Source organism: Abramis brama, assembly GCF_963993115.1.
Source record: "Abramis brama genome assembly, chromosome: 22".
NCBI lineage: Eukaryota > Metazoa > Chordata > Actinopteri > Cypriniformes > Leuciscidae > Abramis > Abramis brama.
This window is the reverse complement of record NC_139984.1, coordinates 29682028-29700990: the sequence shown is the minus strand read 5'-3', so window position 1 is coordinate 29700990 and position 18963 is coordinate 29682028. Positions and strand designations below refer to the sequence as shown.

At 36.8% G+C, this 18963-nt stretch overlaps 1 protein-coding gene across 1 annotated transcript in view; it reads left to right on the top strand.

Annotated features, from left to right (window-relative positions):
* dlgap4a (discs, large homolog-associated protein 4a) overlaps positions 1-18963 on the top strand; it is a 169569-nt gene that overhangs the window by 21839 nt on the left and 128767 nt on the right. Inside the window, exon 2 of the mRNA XM_084098390.1 lies at positions 14184-14284. The gene's annotated coding sequence lies outside the window, so the exon portion shown is untranslated. The remainder of the gene's footprint in view (positions 1-14183; positions 14285-18963) is intronic.

Sequence of the window (18963 nt, the reverse complement as noted above, 5' to 3'; positions counted from 1 at the left end):
TAATAATTGTAAGCACAGTTATAATACATTAATATACGTATCTAGTCATTTCTGCACCTTTTGAAATTATAAAGCATTAAAAGCATAACAAACAACCAATTTCAGATGCAACAAGGAATCTGCAAATATTATAATGCATTTTAACTTTACAATCAATTATAAACATATATAATGCATTATGAATGCCTTTATAATCAAGACTTGTTGTCTGATGTGATTTTACCTCTCAAGTAAATGTATCTTGATTTAAGAATGTTTAGATATGTGTGCTGGAAAACAATTACAATCTTTTTTAATTCACTGCAGCTCATAGTCAAAATGCATCAAAACAAAGCTTGAGAATCAATGTCTTAAGCATGCATTTACTCTTCAAAAGGACTGTTTGTCTGAAAACAGTTTCTTTAACCAGTATTTAGTCTGTAAAGTGACTATAAACAAATGATTCAGCTCTTCACCTCTGGATCTGAAGGAATGGCTCTCCTCTTTTTTTGCTGTGGTTCATGGAAACAGTGAATTCATGCGTTGGTTCGTACAGATCAGAACTGCGCCGGCACATTCTATCGACCTTGTCAGACTTGTTCTGTTAGCAGAAGAGAAAGTGCAGCAGTTTAACACAGACACATGACCGTCTGCATTATTCACCGTCAGAGGACCCGCTGCTCCTTCAGACACAGAGATATCAGCGCACATGCCTTCCAGAAGTAAAATACCAATCATAATCATTATGTAATTGTTCATATATACACAGAAACATTCAGGAGCAAAGAAACTTAACAAATAAAATAGCTACATTATATTTCTCAGCAATGATTGGTTAACATTGTTGGTTTTGAAATAATTCAACTTAAATCTCTGTTGATAATAGACATTAGATAGACCCCGCATATATATCTCTTTCGCTCTCATTCAAATAAATGCTATAGTTCATTCAAATACATTTTAATCTTACGCACTACTTTATTTCTGTGTCTGATTTAAAGCGGGCAGAAGGCTGGATCTAACGAGACATTAATGACCGTAATTTTTACCCTTTTGTTCAAATATTGTGCTGCAAACTTCAATAACAGCTTTAAATTGATATTTTCAACACTAATATTAATCAGAAATGTTTCTTGAGCATCAAATCATCATATCAGAATGATTTCTGAAGGAGTAATGATGTTGAAAAAGCATTATTTATATGCATACTACCCACTTTGCACATTAGGTGATATTTCTTTATGCATGCAACACCTGGATGAACTATTACAGAGGAGCTTTGCAGATGAACTTTATCACACAATGCAATGTGTTTATATGCAGCATATGCTGTAGTGTATTCTGTACAGTATTCAGTTAGTATGCTTCCATTCTAAACATAATGAAAGAAAGAAAGAAAGTGTAAGAGAGATACTGAGAAACAAACTGACAGAGAGTGTCCACCTCTTTAGTTATCATCTTCTGCTGATAGACTCTGACTCTTCAGAGTTTGATGCGTACAGAATCAGAGGTCACGGGCGGCCACATTAAAGAGGTTAAGTGGCAGAAAAGTGGAGCATAATAGTTTTGATCTTCATGCTAGCGCTCGGATTGTTCTCGGATCGCATCACTGCAGGCCGTGTCCCATTTCTTCGGCCACTCAGGACAGAATGAGCGTGTTAGGGATTCATCATAGGACAAGAGACAGAAATAAGAGGCTCTAAATAACTATTTTACTCTGTCTCTCCACCACCACACACTGCTTTAGGAAGGAAGGTGATGTGATTCTGGGCCAAAGGAGAATCATTACAGAGGAAACTCCGTAAATTCCTCTTCCTGTTGTTCCAGTTCCTATTCAGGTGTGACCAATTTATTCAGTTTAGTTCCCATCTCATATATTAAAAGCAAAACCTGCATTTCACATGTTCATCTTTCTTTAGTGTGTAATGTTGCTGTTTGAGAATGAAAAAGGTCCCTCCAGCTGGAGTTATTCTCTATATCAGTGTCAGTGTTTCTGAACTCCCTGAAACGCCTCCATTGTAGTCTTGAGTTTCCTCCGGGAACAAACAAATATTATATAATTAATATGCATAATAAAGGGGCGGGGCCTGGTTGAGATTGTAGTGTGTTGAAACTGGTGTTTATGGAAAGGGGCGGGACATTTCCCAAACACACTCGTAGCGCTTGACCAATCACAACACAACGGTCCAGCCGACCAATCAGAGCACAGTGTGCTTTTCAGAAGGAGGGGCTTCATAGAGACAGGAACTAAACAGGGGTGTGTTTCCCAAAAGCATCGTTAGTAAACTATGTTTGCAAGTTCCTTCGTTATCAGCAGTTCAATGAGTCTGTGTTTCCCGAAACCATTGTTCCAACAAACATTTGCAAACAGCATCGCAGAGTTGTGTTTGGATTGACAACTCTCGATCTGTGGTTAGAAGCAGAGTTTCTGGTTTACTTGACATGTGAACTCAATAAATCCTTATCTTGAGGAATATAAGCAAGCTGACATTCAGTACAACCTGTGTCTTTAATTTAGAACAAATACAAATGTCATTTACATCTTTTAGTTTGTCAAGATATTTAAAGCGTTGTTTTTGAAGAGTGCTCATGTGCGAACGAGGTCTATTACGTAAGAACGAGCCTATGATTGAATCTGGAAATAAAGAAAAATAACTGAGAATGTCATGTCCGTAATTTATAGCAAAACATCTAGCATTAATTCAATCTCAAACAGATTCATTAAAATAAGTTACCACCTGTGTGACATCATTAACCAACATGGTTGAACGACCAATATATGACAATACGGCTTTGGGAAACAGTCGTGACTGGCTAGTTGATTTCTTCAACGATGCATCATACTATAGTAGTGAAGCAGAGAGTTACAACGTTGTACGGGAAACACACCCCTGAGCGTTACTGACAGACCGGGAAGGGAGGAGTTGCAACAATGGAGAATATGAGGAAAATAATATGTTTTTGAACATTTAAACATGAAAACCTATTTTAGTAGAGCCTAACAACAAAATCAATACTTTGTAAAAGACACATCAGGTGATAAACAGGCTGTTAGTTCAACACTGCTATATAGCAGCAGAATGTGTTGCTTTAGTCCAGTGAATGTCTCAGCGTCCGCAGCAGAACGATGCTGTCAGACGGTGACAGCGCTTCTTTGTGGAACAAAAGACATGAGACACACAGATGCCGGTGCAACAAACTACAGGTGAGGCAGTGGGAACGAGTCACTCGACGGTCAGACGCGGATGGAGTTTATCCGCTGAGACGTTTAGTGTCGGTTCACTGAGAGTTCGGCCTATTGTTCGGGGTTTTTGTGAGAGTGTGTGTGTTTACTGGGTGAAATGAATGGAAAAAGAGATTTTTAATAAACATGTCCTCTTCTGTATGGAGAACTAACAATGATTCAGCACATCAAAGGGACGCTGTGTATGTAAATGACATGTTTCTGCAGTTGTTGTGCACAAGCATCTATATGCACCTGGGTCACGCAAACCCTCTGCAACCCTCATCAGTATGTGCGTCTCGCTGTCTTCCTCTCTCAATGCTAATACGAGACGCTTGCCGCATTGTGCTCGAATGGCTGGTCTGAACCTCCGTACGAGAGGTGAGAATCTCCAGGGATCTCACCATGGCAAGCGTTATTGTGATCTCTCTTATATTTTGTGATGCGCCTTTCATATGCAATTCTCACCACTTGCAGTTTGGGTGTGCGATACTCGGCTCAGATATTTAAATGCCATAGTGCTGCAAACCGAAGTGAATTTGATTGGACCGAGCATTCAGTTCAGCACAATGCCAAATTATTTTCTCATTCTGTATTTTTGAGACTTGAAAATAGTCTTGTTTTCTGAAAAATGCATCAAAATTAATTGAGTTTATGCTTAAAGCAAGAGAAACTCACTTAAGTTTGATACATTTTTCAGAAAAGCTTAAATCTTTGTCAGAAGAACACTATGACTTATAATGACTAATACATTTAGTATACTAATAAATATAATGAAACTCTCAAAAAAATGTCCACATTCTGTTTTGAAATATTTGTGTTGTTATTTTTAATAGTAACGTTTGCGATACAAATAATGCAATTAAATGCAATAAAAATAGATAAATAAAAATACAATAATTTAGAAAATTATTTTTAAATAATAATTTCTTAGAAAATGTATTAATTAATTTCATACCCGACTGTCACATTGTATGTGTAATCTTTTTAAAATGTATATATATATATATTTTCATTTTTATTTTATATCGCTTTTAGCAGATCTCTTAATAATTATATAGTAAAAATAAAAATATTTGTTTGTCATACTGTACATCATAATGTTGTGATGTCTAAATTAACTTGTAAAATGAAAAAAAAGTTTTTACTGTTTTTATTTTTTTATTTTTTTAGATAAAATTGCGTAAATAATTAACATTTTGTTTAGACAAAGTAGTATACATTTTTATATTGGACATTTATTGGTTATCACCATAACAGTGTTTGGCTATTAAAAGACTTTTATGCATCCCTACTAAAAATACACATGAGTTTTAGGTAAAAGTGTCCATTTTTAACAACAGGTTTTTTTTATCTATTTGTTTCGGTAATGGGTAGAATATATTAATAATTGACATTTTTCTTGACTCTGCTATCTTGGATTCATTTTTGATTTTGGCTTTTTGAGTGGCCAATGCTCTAGTTAGTCAGCTCACATGGTTTTGTAAGAGAACTGTTGTGTGAAATTTGTGTAAAGTGATTCTCTGGTCTCGTGGTATTACAGTATGTGAAGTTTCTGCTTGAGAAATCAGGAGCTCTTCTTTGAAGATCAAACTTTGAGATTTTCTCAGCGTTCATCTCGATCTGATCTTCTAATCCTGCTTTCTGGCCTTTCCATTGTTGATCCGTGTCTCCATTTGCCTTCTCGCTCTCATTCATGGTGTTGCTATTGGAAATGCATGGCTTCAGACTGTAAATGAGCGCTGCGGTCTGACAACTGTGGCGGTTTAATCAGGTATTTTACTGGAAACGCTGTCGCTGTGACAACTCTGTCAGTGTGGCGATGCTTGTTAAAGACCCTGTTTCACCCTGAGAAACACCCGGAAAAAGCCAACAGACAGATCCTACCACCCTGCACAGACTGAGCCATGTAGTTACACGTACCGTGATGCGCCATAAGTGTTTTTCTGACGAGATCTCTTTCACACACCCACCTTTTTTTTCCAAAGCTAAAGATAAAACATGTTTTCAGGTTTACTTCCAGGGGAGAGAGTGGAACACTTTTGCTTACTGCTTAAGACACTTACTTTAGCATATACTGTGAGGCAGTATAATTTGTTTTATTAAAGACCCCATGTGGTGAAAATCAAGTTTTTGATGTTGTTTATATGTCTATGTGGTGTTTTTTAATATGCTTTAAGACCACCCATGTGCAAATTCATCAGTCAACACCAATGCTGTGTATTTTCTCAGTTTGGCCTACTGTATCTCTCAACTCAAATGTTTTTCCCTAAATATCCAAAACAGAAGCAAATGTGTTAATGGTTGACATGCTGAGTATTTTGACTGCAGGCTTTGGCACATCTGAACATAGATTGAGACGTTTGTTGAGATCTGTTCAGAAAATCTTGTTGACACTTGGGTGTTTTATTTAAGAAAAGTCTCCATTTATTCTCATTGATGTCTAAGATAAACTGTTGATATAAAGGAAAATACAAAGTTCTTTCATGAAACTCTAGATGGCGGCGGCTGATTGGTCCTTAACTCAATCTGCTTGCAATCACATCATTCTCTATAGGGCACAGCTGATTGGTTCCTGTTGTATCAGTAGCCAATGAGCTGCTCAACATTCAAATACTTGGTCAGCATTTGCTGTAGCAGTTGCAGTGTGCTTTCAGAAACCCTCCACCTTCCCCAGCTCCACCTGTACAGATCTGATACGGGTAATTCATGTATGTTATATTGTACAGCACCAGCATGTCTTACTTGCTCACAGCAGCGTGTTGTGTGTGTATTGGCAGTAGCAAGTCATGTACATGTGCAACAATAACAGTAAAAGCAGTGTAGCAGGTCTATTCCACCAAGACCAAACATATCAACATTGTCATATCCATTACCATGTCAAACACTCAGTTTTTATCTCAAATGTTTCTCCTACAGTTCCTTAGGGGAAATGTAAAAAAATGAAATACAGTAAAGTACAATATGTGCATCAAAAGTGTCATATACGACATACGATTATAATGAGAACATTATAATTGTCACCACTGTGTTCATGGACTTTTCAGTTAGTTGTCATTTGTCACATGTTCCTATGTTCATCTGTATCACCTGTGTCCTATTAATTACCATCATCTGTGTTTGCTATTTAGTTCCTCCTGTCTTCACATCAGTTCACTCTGTCTTTGTCTGATCTCTGTTTTCATCCTGCCTGCTTGGAGAACTTGGGAACTAGATGTACAATCTGTTTGTCTTCGTCTTCCTATCTAAGCCAACCGTGACAATAATTGTGTGCTTGAGACATGGCTTTTAATGGTGAGACTTTTGTTTTTGTAATCAAGCTCTCAAAAACATATAAAAAATTTTATTTAAAAGATCAGCTTTCAAATATGAAGAATTATCGGTTTCTGCCAAAATCTTCATATCAGTGCATCCCTAGTTATAGCGGTCTTAATGAGAAATGTTTGAGTTCATATTGAGATCTCTGGCTTGACTGACTGACAGATTTTGGAATCTCGGCAAATCTCAGCACAGTTTGAGACATTATTGAGATCTCTTCTGATGACTAGGGTCTTTCTGTACTTCAGAAAAGTCTCTCACATTTCCATTTAATCTCTTTGACACCTAAGAGAAAATATTGAGATATTAAAGAGATCTCATTTGTGATTTCTCCATCGCCTGCTGCATCGTATAGCGCGAGTTATGCCTCTTCCACAGACGACAAGCATTATGTATGAATTTCTGGAGAGCGGGGCGCTAAGCAGCCATTAGCTCCAGGATGAACCCGCTGAGTGGCAGCGCTTCCTTCTACGACTCTAAATAAACTGAACTTCCCAGTGGAATCATCACGGGTGGATGACAGGCTGGAAATGGGATTTTGCTAGCGAGCAGATGAATCTCTAAATGGGAAGGCAGGAGGGATATTTGGCCATTTCCCCCATAAAGATTTCATTTGACAACCCTTCAGCCTCCACCCACTGCAATATCTGCGTGAGTGTGTGTGTGTTACTGAGTAAATCGCATGTCAATCTTGCTTGTTAGTCTAGTTTGGTGTCTTGAGTGGGTCTTCCAGGTAGAGCACACCTACACGACAAACTTTCACATGTGGGCGAGTGTGAATTAGACAGCTATAAGGTGGCACAGACCAGTCAACGAATCTGTGACAGCAAAATGAATATCACTGGAAATGGTGAAAATATATTCCCACATTTATTCCCCAGATGGTGAGATTTTCGTTCAGAGCAAAACACAGCTTGTCACAAATAATGTGTCTCCGGTCGGACAGAATATCGACAGTCGTTTGTCTTTTTTGAATGTGATTTAGTGTGTTTGGTAATGTGTGTTTTGACTAGTGCTGAGATTCGACATTTTTGTTCTGCTTAATCAGATGGGATTTGTATTCACAGATTTGTGATTTAAATCTCTTCTGAATTAAACACATCTGTGTTTTTTTTGTTTTGTTTTTTTTTGTTTTTTTTTTACACAGTCTCTGTAAAAGAGCAAGTGACTTGTTTTCTGCTCTCTGAGAAATCAAATCTAGATATGAATGTCTGGGATTGGGGATTTTTATTTTTTAATAAACTGGAGATGTTTGGCTTTTTTTTTTTTAAATATCAGCATAAGTTTTCTGTTTGGCTGATGTGTCGAAAGAGGGACTTTTATTTTGTCTTATTTCATCTTCATTCTTTTACGCTGGTCTCTATTTAACAGTCCCATCTAATATGTTTTATCGGCCAATATATCGGTTATCGGCTTTCAAATATAAAGAAATATCGGTTTTGGACAACATTTTCATATCAGTGCATCCCTAATTATAGAGGTATAAATGAATAAAAGTTTAATGATATCAATGTCTGTGATTGTGGAATATTATTTGTTAATTAACCGGAGGTAGTAGAATGTTTGGCGTTTTTTAAATATCGGCATTGGCCGAAAAGTTTTTCTGTTTGGCCGACGTGTCGGAAGCAGGACTTTTATTTTGTCTTATTTCATCTTCATTCGTTTACGCCGAACTCTGTTTAACAGTCCTGTCTAATATATTTTATTGGAAGATATATCGGTTATCAGCTTTCAAATATAAAGAAATATCGGTCTCTGCCAAAAATTTTATATCAGTGCATCCCTAATTATTAATTAATTATAAAAGAGGGATAAATTAATGAAAGGAATGAATGTCTGTGATTATTATTTTGTAATAAACCGGAGGCAGTGGCATGTTTGGCATTTGTCGGAAGCAGGACTTTTATTTTGTTTTATTTAATCGTCATTCGTTTACGACAGTCTCTGTTTAACAATCCTATCTAATACGTTATTTGATAGAACTGTTGAACAAAGAAAATAAATGCCATATGCAAAGTATTATAGCGTTTGCTTTTATATTTTATATTTTTATTTTAATAATAAAAAGACAAACACTACTTTCTCAATTACCGTCAGCATATACACATTATATCATGTAAACAAATCTTTGAATATCTAATAAACATTTAATTTCACAAACTTTGTTGAATCCAGCTGTGTGTACTGACGATCGGTTCGTGTGAACTGAATGTGGACAGGAGGAGAGAACTTCACGATCAACAAACATCAAACCCTTCATTTCAAACTATGCTGTTTTATATATAATTGTCCAATATGTCATATTCGTGCCATTTTCACTGTGTGCTGTATGTAAAACTAATTCCATTCCAGACATAACCACACATTATCTTTAAAGACATAGTCAGCATCTGTGTATACTGTGCATTATGCAACAGTATATATCCCGAAGGATTAAACTCATTATCTAAAATGTTCTGCTGTGCTGATTTAAGTGAGGCAGAACCTTCTTAAGTTCTAAAACAGTCCCATGTTGTTGGTGTTTTCTGGACTCAGCGTATAGCGTGGCACTAAAATAAGCCCGTGACCCTGTGACATCAGTTCCTTCAGCGTTTCTTCTGCTCATTTTGCTGTTAGTGCCCGCAGAGAATGTGTTCATGAATAATTTAGCGGTCCTTCGCAAGGGGGCCTCAAATTGGGTCTTGAGGCGAGACTGGCGAACCTTGACGGAGAGTGTTGTAGAATTTCCTGGAATATTTTCATTTCGTATATTTGTTTCCTAACACACAGCAAAATGCAATGGACATTCTGTCTGATTATGATGTGAGCTTGTATTGCCTCCTCTATGATGTCATAGTTGTCGCAGAGTGGGCTGAGAGAGAGAGATGGAGAGAGAGATGAAGAGAGAGATGGAGAGAGAGATGAAGAGAGAGATGGAGAGAGAGATGGAGAGAGAGATGAAGAGAGAGATGGAGAGAGAGATGAAGAGAGAGATGGAGAGAGAGATGAAGAGAGAGATGGAGAGAGAGATGGAGAGAGAGATAAAGAGAGAGATGGAGAGAGAGATGGAGAGAGAGATGGAGAGAGAGATGAAGAGAGAGATGGAGAGAGAGATGGAGAGAGATAAAGAGAGAGATGGAGAGAGAATGAAACGGTCACAGGCAGATGTGTGTGCAGACGCCAGTAGGAGTGAGCATGAAAGCCTGTGTTTTCACTGACGTTGTTGTGCAAGATTGAGTCCCTCGCAAGAATACGACACCAAACAGTTCAAACACTCCTGCTGTTTGACCCCTGTGGTAGACACTGCTGTCAAAACATCTTTCCTTATTGACGACCATTCAAAAATACAGTAACTGTGTGTTTTAGAGAGGAAAAAAATGCAAGCAAAAAAAAAGATATATATAAAAAAAAATATATATATATATATATATATACACATTATAATTACATATTATATTTTAACATTTAATTTTAGTTTTTGTTTGTTTAATTAGTTATTTAATTGTTTATTTAAACATTTAATTATAATCTTTGTCTGTTTAATTAGTTATTTATTTGTTTATTTAAATATTTAATTATGGTTTTATTTATTTACAGCTGAATGCTGTTTAAACATAAATAGATCATCATCATCAATCAACATTTACTACATGAGTCAATGCACCATCAATCCTTCTTCCAGAATGTGTTTTTGTCTTCCCCTGATTCACTATGGTTAGCATATTATAAGTGTTTATAATTTAGACCTGTCGGGATGGTTTTCGTTGTAAATTGTGTTTGCGTCACTCGCCTGTGTGTGTCTCGTCAGATCCATAAACAGAGAAAAATTGCTCCAGTAACTTTCCCGCGTGTCTGGTGTATGAGTGGCAGAGGTTAGTTGAGTGTGTGTGTGTGTGTGTGTGTGTGTGGTGTGTGAGTGTCCAGCCTGATCTCATGAAAATGCGTCTCTATAGCACGCATTGTGTTTATCGTACAATTTACACACGAAAATGAGTTTTTAAGTGCCTATGATATGCAGTTTTCGGGTGCATTTGATACGCACTTTATTGAGTGTAATACACACCACTAATCCTAACCAAACGTATAATACACACGCACCCCACACCACTACTAAACCTACCCATGCATATGCTATGCACATAAAAACTCATTTCCGGGTATAAATTGCACGATAAATACAATGTGTGCTATAGAGACGCATTTAGAGAGAAAGGTTGACATGGAGCAGTTAAATCTCCAACCTCTGGAGAATCTCCCGCTTTAAACGCCGAACAGAGGAGAGTCTGCTGGCAGAGCGAGAACGAGACAGAGCTCGTAATAAAACAAGAATCAACATCGACTCGGCTTTTCAATGATGACGAGAACTGATGGATTTGAAATGTTGTAAAAGCGACGCAGAGATGAAGGTGTTTTTATTACTCAACATGTGAGGAAGGTGTTTTATTGAACAGATATATTGTCATATGTAGCTCTTTAACAGTGTTCATGTAAAGCATTATCTATTGTGAAGATCATTTCATTATGGTTGTTGTAGCGCTGTGCTGGAATTTATTGTCTATTATTGGGTAAAGCTACAGTAATGTTATCAGCTAGTCAACTTGAAATCCTCTTCATCTAAACTGGTCATATCTCTGAAGCCTAGTACTGAATGTTTTATGAGCAGTAGGAGAATCATATTCATCTTCATCCAGTCACGCAGAGCCGAAGAACAATGTTCTTCCTCAAAATACATGCAGTTTTGTTTTTTAACTGCTAGAGGGCCGAAAGTTACATATAGTGTACCGATAACTTAGACTAAAAAATAAATAAAATAAAAGCTAAATAAAATAAAATATTTATAAAACCTTAAACTTAATGTATTTCAGCTAGTTGCCAAGGCAATATTTCTTAGTTTAACTTGATGTACTAAAATAACTAAAACTAATTAATTAATAATTTATAAAAAATATGTTTTAAAAATGACAAAAACACAACAAATTTACTAAAACTTTAACTAAATTTAAAATGAGAACAGAAAATCTCTCTATAAAAATATTATATTAAAAACTACAATAGTATCTCAATGGTAAATGGATCAGACATTATAAAAAGCGATCCTTGGGGTCGAAGGAGGATGGGATTCACGGTTCCTGGTCATGTCGAGTCATTGTTTAGCACTTCCTTTTCATTTAGACTCATATTTTCTTGGTATTTTCCCAAGCATATCTTTAAAGGGCACCAAACACACTCTATGAAGATGAAAAAGATGAAAAGGGTGAAGAAACGCTGTCTTGTAAATCAGATAAATTAGCTATTTATAAGAGCGTTATTTGAAGAATCAAAGCTTTCGCAGGGCGTCTGTCACAGCGGCCGGCCGTGTGTGTTTCTGAGTCCAGCAGCATTGAATAATTGAAGATATTTGTTTTTGCATAGTCATGTTTCAGATGAGAGTTAATGCTCTTTCATATACTCTCACAAAACAAGCTCTGTGACCTCTCAAACGCTTGCACATTAATGATGGCTTTCCCACCGCTCTCAAACATATTACTCGACTCATTCATTCTGGGTCTTATTGTGGTGTTTTTATTTTCCTGTTTGGCACTGTTTAGCACTTTTTTATTACTGTCATTGCAAACCCTGATCAGTGAGTTGTATTTTCTCTGGAGAACTCGAACCGTAAGCATTCCCGTTTCTCAGTTGTTTGGCTAGCGAATGCAGAGCTGGATGCGACTGGCATTGAGATGCACGACAGATAATATAGACTCATTGTCTTTATCTTTGTAGACATATAACCTTTGTCTGTTGTTGTTTATTAAACTATATGAGTCTTGTTGCACAGGCTATGTTCAGAACAAGTACTGGAGTATGCACATTTTCTGCATACTGTACATTGAATGGCCACTACATTTCCAAAAATGTGCAGTATGCAACAGTTTTCACAATGCAATGCATTGAGCTTGACCTTCCATTTCCATTGTGATGGAAAAAGCCATGATGTTTAATGTTTTTATATTTAATTAGACTGCCAAGTGTTTTAACACAAAATTGGATTCAAAATTCAAAAATAAACAGTTTTATATCTGACAGAGCTGAAAGCCTCTTGCTGAATTAAACATGCATGTAATGAGTTAATATGACTGCAATATCTATCCATCCATCCATCCATCCACTCACCCATCCATCCATCCATCCATCCATCCACTCACCCATCCATCCGTCCGTCCATCCATCCATCCATCCATCCATCCACCCACACACCCACCCACCCACACACCCATCCATCCATCCATCCATCCATCCACTCACCCATCCATCCATCCATCCATCCATCCATCCATCCATCCACTCACCCATCCATCCGTCCATCCATCCATCCGTCCATCCATCCATCCGTCCATCCATCCATCCATCCATCCATCCATCCATCCATCCACTCACCCATCCATCCATCCATCCATCCATCCGTCCATCCATCCACCCATCCACCCATCCACCCATCCACCCATCCATCCATCCATCCATCCATCCACCCACCCATCCATCCATCCATCCACCCACCCACCCACCCACACACCCATCCATCCATCCATCCATCCACCCACCCACCCACCCATCCACCCATCCATCCACCCATCCATCCATCCACCCACACACCCATCCATCCATCCATCCATCCATCCATCCATCCACCCATCCATCCATCCACCCACCCACCCACCCACCCATCCATTGTGTGTCTGTTTATTGACAGTAATGAGCTGAAGCATCTTTAATTGCTTCATGTGGACAGATATTTAATGTAAGATAATGTAATCTTCTCAATTATGATACATTTTAAATGATAATTAATGCTGATTTTGCATTGGAACATTATACATTAGCGTGGTCTGGCTTTCTTTTTGAATACCGTTGTGTACAAAATATCCAGCTCTGAATTAAACCGAATGGCTGATGAAATAAAGGTTAACACTGATCCCAACTTTATTGCATTGTTTCTTTTTGGTGACAAGAGTAATTGATGAACCCCAGGATTAAAATCATCATATTCAGGGACAGGGAGATCTCCATTCCCTTTCATTAGATTTGAGTGAGCTGTTCGTACTCGCTTGGTTTATTGAATCTGCTGCTAAATTCATTTGGTTCAGACCTTGGTGCAATAAAACCCAAGTTATATCGCTGAGGGAAATGTTTTAAGGATATTTAATCAGGACAGGATCAGAATTAATTTTCGGTGACTCAGGAAACCTGAACTCAATCTGAGTTGCTTCTCAGACCTTGAAATGATTGTCGATGGAGAATCGTCATTAGACAAACACTTATTCCGGAACATTCTTAAATCCTGTTAGTCTGGTAAGGTTTAACTTACGGCGTTTGCTAAAACAGCATCACTAATGCTCATATTTAGGATGTGAATAAACTCATGACTCTAATTATTTGTGCTACGGATCATGTGGCTTGTTGAAGAGAAGAACTATTACCCTTTCTTAACAAAAAACACAGTGTTTCGCTTTTTGAAACGCCACACAATGCAAAGACGGAACGTTTAGTCAATCATTAGTCTCTTGATTGTGGTATTATATTCTGGCTAATTATCTGTGAAGATTAATTTCATCCTCTTGAGCTGCTTAAACACTGAATGTGTTCATTTCAGAGGAATATGAAGGTTCTGATGTGAATGTCTAACTGAGCCGCCGTCTGCTTCCAGAATGACACAAACCGCAGTGAGGATTTGTCCGAATGTGAGGAGCGCTCCGGACCGTCCGTCCAGTCTCACGCAATGATGAGCATGTAAAGAACCCGACTGAGGTAAGCACACTTTTATTAAAGTTGTTCTCAACTGGTTTTTGCTAAAGGGCTCAGATTGGACAGCTAGTGATGAATGAACACACACTCAATTTTTTTTTTTTTTTTTAGCTGGGTGAATTTTCCAGTAAGTTATTTATTTTAAAAATGTATATGTTAAATCAACTAAATCAGTTCAGAGATGTTTATCTGCATGAAGCAATAAACAGTTTAATAACACTTTTTTTTATTCATATTTATAAATGTAAAGATATATATATATATATTTATATATTTTTTTCATTTATGAATTCAAATCACATAAACTAAATGGTCCATTCTCTTGTTCCATTAAGAATTAACAAAATTTTTAATTAAGCTCTAGTTTTTTTACTCACTTAAAATTCTTAATTCATAATATGAATAATATATAAGAAGTATTCAATTCAATTTGATGGAATTTTACTATGCAATTGAAACTCGTAAATCTGAAAAAAGGGCTTGAATGTTTTGGGTGCACGGGGAAAAGCAGAAATGTAGTATTATTGAAATGTATTATTTGTAGTTTTAATTTATTAGAATTTATTATTTAAATAAAATAAAATACATTATTGCTAATTAAAATAAGTTGTTTAAAATATTGTTTACCTAATATTTATATGACTTATATATAATAATGTATAATGCTGTTTATAAAAAAATTGAATGTTTTATTAAATATTGTTAAAATATATTCTTTAACATTTTTATTTAATTTTATATTTATATATATTTAATTTATATATATATTTATTCGCAGATAATTAGCCAGAATATAAAGACCACAATAACAAAAATATTATCATTGAAATGTATTATTAAAATAAACTAAAATAAAGGATTGTTAATTAATAAATAAATTGTTTAAAATAAGTTGTATCTATTATATGCTATATATATATATATATATATATATATATATATGTGTGTGTGTGTGTGTGTGTGTGTGTGTGTGTGTGTGTGTATATATAGCCTATATATATATATTATAAAAAACATTAAATGTATTATTATTATTGAAATGTATTATTTGTAGTTTAAATTGAAATTATTGACCTTAGCTTTATTCATTTTCGTTAAGTTAGTATAGCCAACAACTAAACATATGGGAAGGGTTTTCACCTTCCTTTTAAAAGTTGATAATCCTGTTTATGTCATTTTAAGTATCCACAATAATTGCATTTTTTGTAAGTATCATTTTGCACCGTTGACCTGCAGCCCATGTGTGGTTGACGACACACCAGTTGAGAACGGCTGTTTTCTAGCATGCTGCGTTTGAGCCTGCGTTTGCTGAAACGCCTTTGAACACAAGCATTGAGCCTCTGCTGTTTTTTCATTGTTCACTCTGCCAGCGCAGTGGCCTTGGTTGTGCTGATTTGCTGCATGTGTAATGCACTTCAGAACGGGAAGATCAAGTTTGTGCTCTCGCAATCTTGTTCAATCAATAATGAAACGAGGTCTTGTCAGAATTGTCTAGCACCCTCTCAGACTTGTCTTTTTGCTCAAATCTTGACTGGAAACACGGTGAATCAGTGGTGGCTTATGCATGCATGAGATTTTGAGGCTCCGAACCCTCCTAGAGGAAAGGCAGACTTTGTTGTCGAAAAGATAAATGACTCCCTATCGGAGCGCTGGTGGACTATAAACGAAGTAATCTGTACAATGTCCCCTAACTGCAACAACGTGCACGTAGGCAACATAGTCAACAAAAGCCAATTTGATTTAACCTTCATGACATGCTCATTTTTTCTAGTTGATCCTATAGTGTTCTTGAGATTGAATGAGTGGCCCCTGGGGGCCGGTGTTGTATATGAAGAGTCAAACATGGAGATCTGTGTGCAGATTGATGGGCTGCCTGCCAATTGTTCATCAGCCGGCTGTACGCGCCACTTGCTCGAGCGCAGATTTATGAAGTCATAATGCCGACGAGTGACCTCCACTGAGGAAAAAACCCCTGCTGCATTTTCATCACTTTGATGAGAGCTGCATCTTTACCTTTGCCAATAACTTTTAGACGGACGATCCATCCAAAACTAGAACTTCACCGGATACGTGTTGAATTGTGCGGTCGTATTGTGAGACAACTATGAGTAAGCTATTTATTCCTGTGATGGTAAAGCTGAATATATAAAAACGTCAAGCCCATGTGAGAATGGCTTGTTGAAGTTTATGTGTTACAATACCATGATATTGGCTCCAAAACTGGTCAATTTTACATTACAGATCCTTCCTCATGAATTGCCTGCATGCATCACGGGCTTGAGGACAGGGTTTTCTGCACTGAAAAGCTAAAGGTCATTCACATTGAGCTCTGACGTACAGCTCCGAAGTCAATGCAGTGATAATCTGGCTGTTGGTGAGTGACAGGCGTTGAAGACGTGTTGACCTGAACTGAAGATCATTTCTCACACTCTCTTCTAGCAGTTCTGGAGGAGATATTCACCCCATTCAAGTTTGACACTGTGTTGTTCACTTCATTACTGATCAGATGAAAATGATACCATAGCATTTGTAAGTTAGCATGTATACACTGACTAATGGAAAATGCAGCTTTATTTCCAGACACAGCTCACAGGAACTTTCTGGCAAGATCCTCTCAAAGTTATGAACAAACGTTCTTCCGGTAACATTAATAGAACGTTCTTTCAAAGTTATCTAGTATTAACTCTTTCTGTCCGGCTTTCTGTGTTTTCACTGTTATACGGTGGGCGCTATTACGCATCTTCTGAAAGAGTACTGAATCTCAAAACACAGGCAAAGAAGAGGCAGAAACATTACTTATGCGTTGCAGTCTTTGAAAAAAAACATTTTCTCAGCTTTTTGTTCAAAATGTTGCTTTTTTATGAAACTTTTATAAAAACTTATGAAAGTGTTGATAAAAAAAGAATGCATGAAGCTAGAATAAAACTTTTTTTTGTTTAAAAGCAGATGCTCTGTTCTTTCTTTTTATATGCGTGTTCAGATATTCATACAACAAAATTCTTCTGGGGGCCATGACAGTTTTGTGAAAATGATCAAAAATGCTGGCGGTGGCAGGCAACTTAAAAAAAAAAAAAAAAAAAAAAAAACGCTGGCGGGGATGTTCTCAAAACATTTATACTGTACATTGTTCATGGAAGTTTTTTTCATTTTTTTTTTTCTTGAAACCTTTAGTTGGATGTTCATCTAACATTTTTTAAATGTTGCACTTGTTACTTTTGAATGTTCTCTGAATATTCCGAAATGTTCCCATTATGTTTGCAAATGATAAAATGGAATGTTCTATTTTTAAATCATTTTAAAAAGAGGATGAACTAAACATTCAGAGAACACTGACAAATAATGGTTTTATAACTTAATTGGGAATGTTAGCAAAGCCCTTTTAGATCATATTTTTGTTAGCTGGGTGAATTTTCCAATAAGTTATTTCTTTTAAAAATGTATATGTTAAATCAACTAAATCAGTTCAGAGATGTTTATCTGCATGAAGCTTTAAACAGTTTAATAGCTTTAATAGCTCAGTGCTTCTCTCTGATCATCTCCATGAGATCCCATCATACAGCAGAGACACATTAAAAGCAAGGGAATCTAAATCTACAGACTTTTAAGTGTTTGTGTTGGATTTTGACAGAATCATTGATGTCTATAGTGGCAGTGGTGTGGGTGGGTTATGTCTCAGCGAACAGCACTTATCCAGCCGTGTCTCAGTGCTGGACAGAAACAGTGTGACTGGTATTATAGGATGTCATTGTGAGTGTAGATGTCCTCTGTGCTTCATCCTCAGGCTAAATGATTCAGCAACTTCACATGAGAATGACAAAGATTAACAGCGCATGCTTGCGTTCAGCAGAATCACACACATTAGCGTTTGAGAACACATGACTGAGAGAGTCATATTGTGTTTAAAGAAAATGCTCTTTAACTTTTGTTTAGACATTGTCGATACTGGATCGATTAAACTCCTACACAGTTCACAGGATGGTAGATTCATTCCAGCAGTTTTTCTGTCTGTAATTATTACAGAGGAGTATTGCTTCCACACCTCTCTCATTCTGTTTAGTATGTACAGTATGTGATGGTTTTTTGAGATGTACAGTAAAATGCAGATATAGACTGAGGTCTCACAATGTCACAGCATTTTCTCTCTGAGTCACCCTCATTTTGCTCTTGTTTATGTCAGAGGACAAACAAATCGAGAGCGATGCTGGGAGGTTCGAATGCTAGCATGAATTTATCATTTGTTTTTAAAGAATTTTATATTTTATGAATAAATTATGAGCCTTACTTGCTAGTGCAAAGATAGATAGATAGATAGATAGATAGATAGATAGATAGATAGATAGATAGATAGATAGATAGATAGATAGATGGAGGGATGATGGATGGATGGATGGATGGATGGAGGAGGGATGGATGGATTGATGTAGGGAGGGATGGATGGATTGATGTAGGGATGGATAGATACATGGATGATGGATGGATGAATGGAGGGAGGAAGGGATGGTTGGTTGGATGGATGTATCTATGCATCCATTGAGAGAGATGGGGGATGGATGGATAGATGGATGGATGGATGGATGGATGGATGGATCTATGTATCCATCGAGGGAGGGATAGGAGATAGATAGATGGATAGATGGATGGATGGATGGATGGATGGATGGATAGATCGAGGGAGGAGGGAT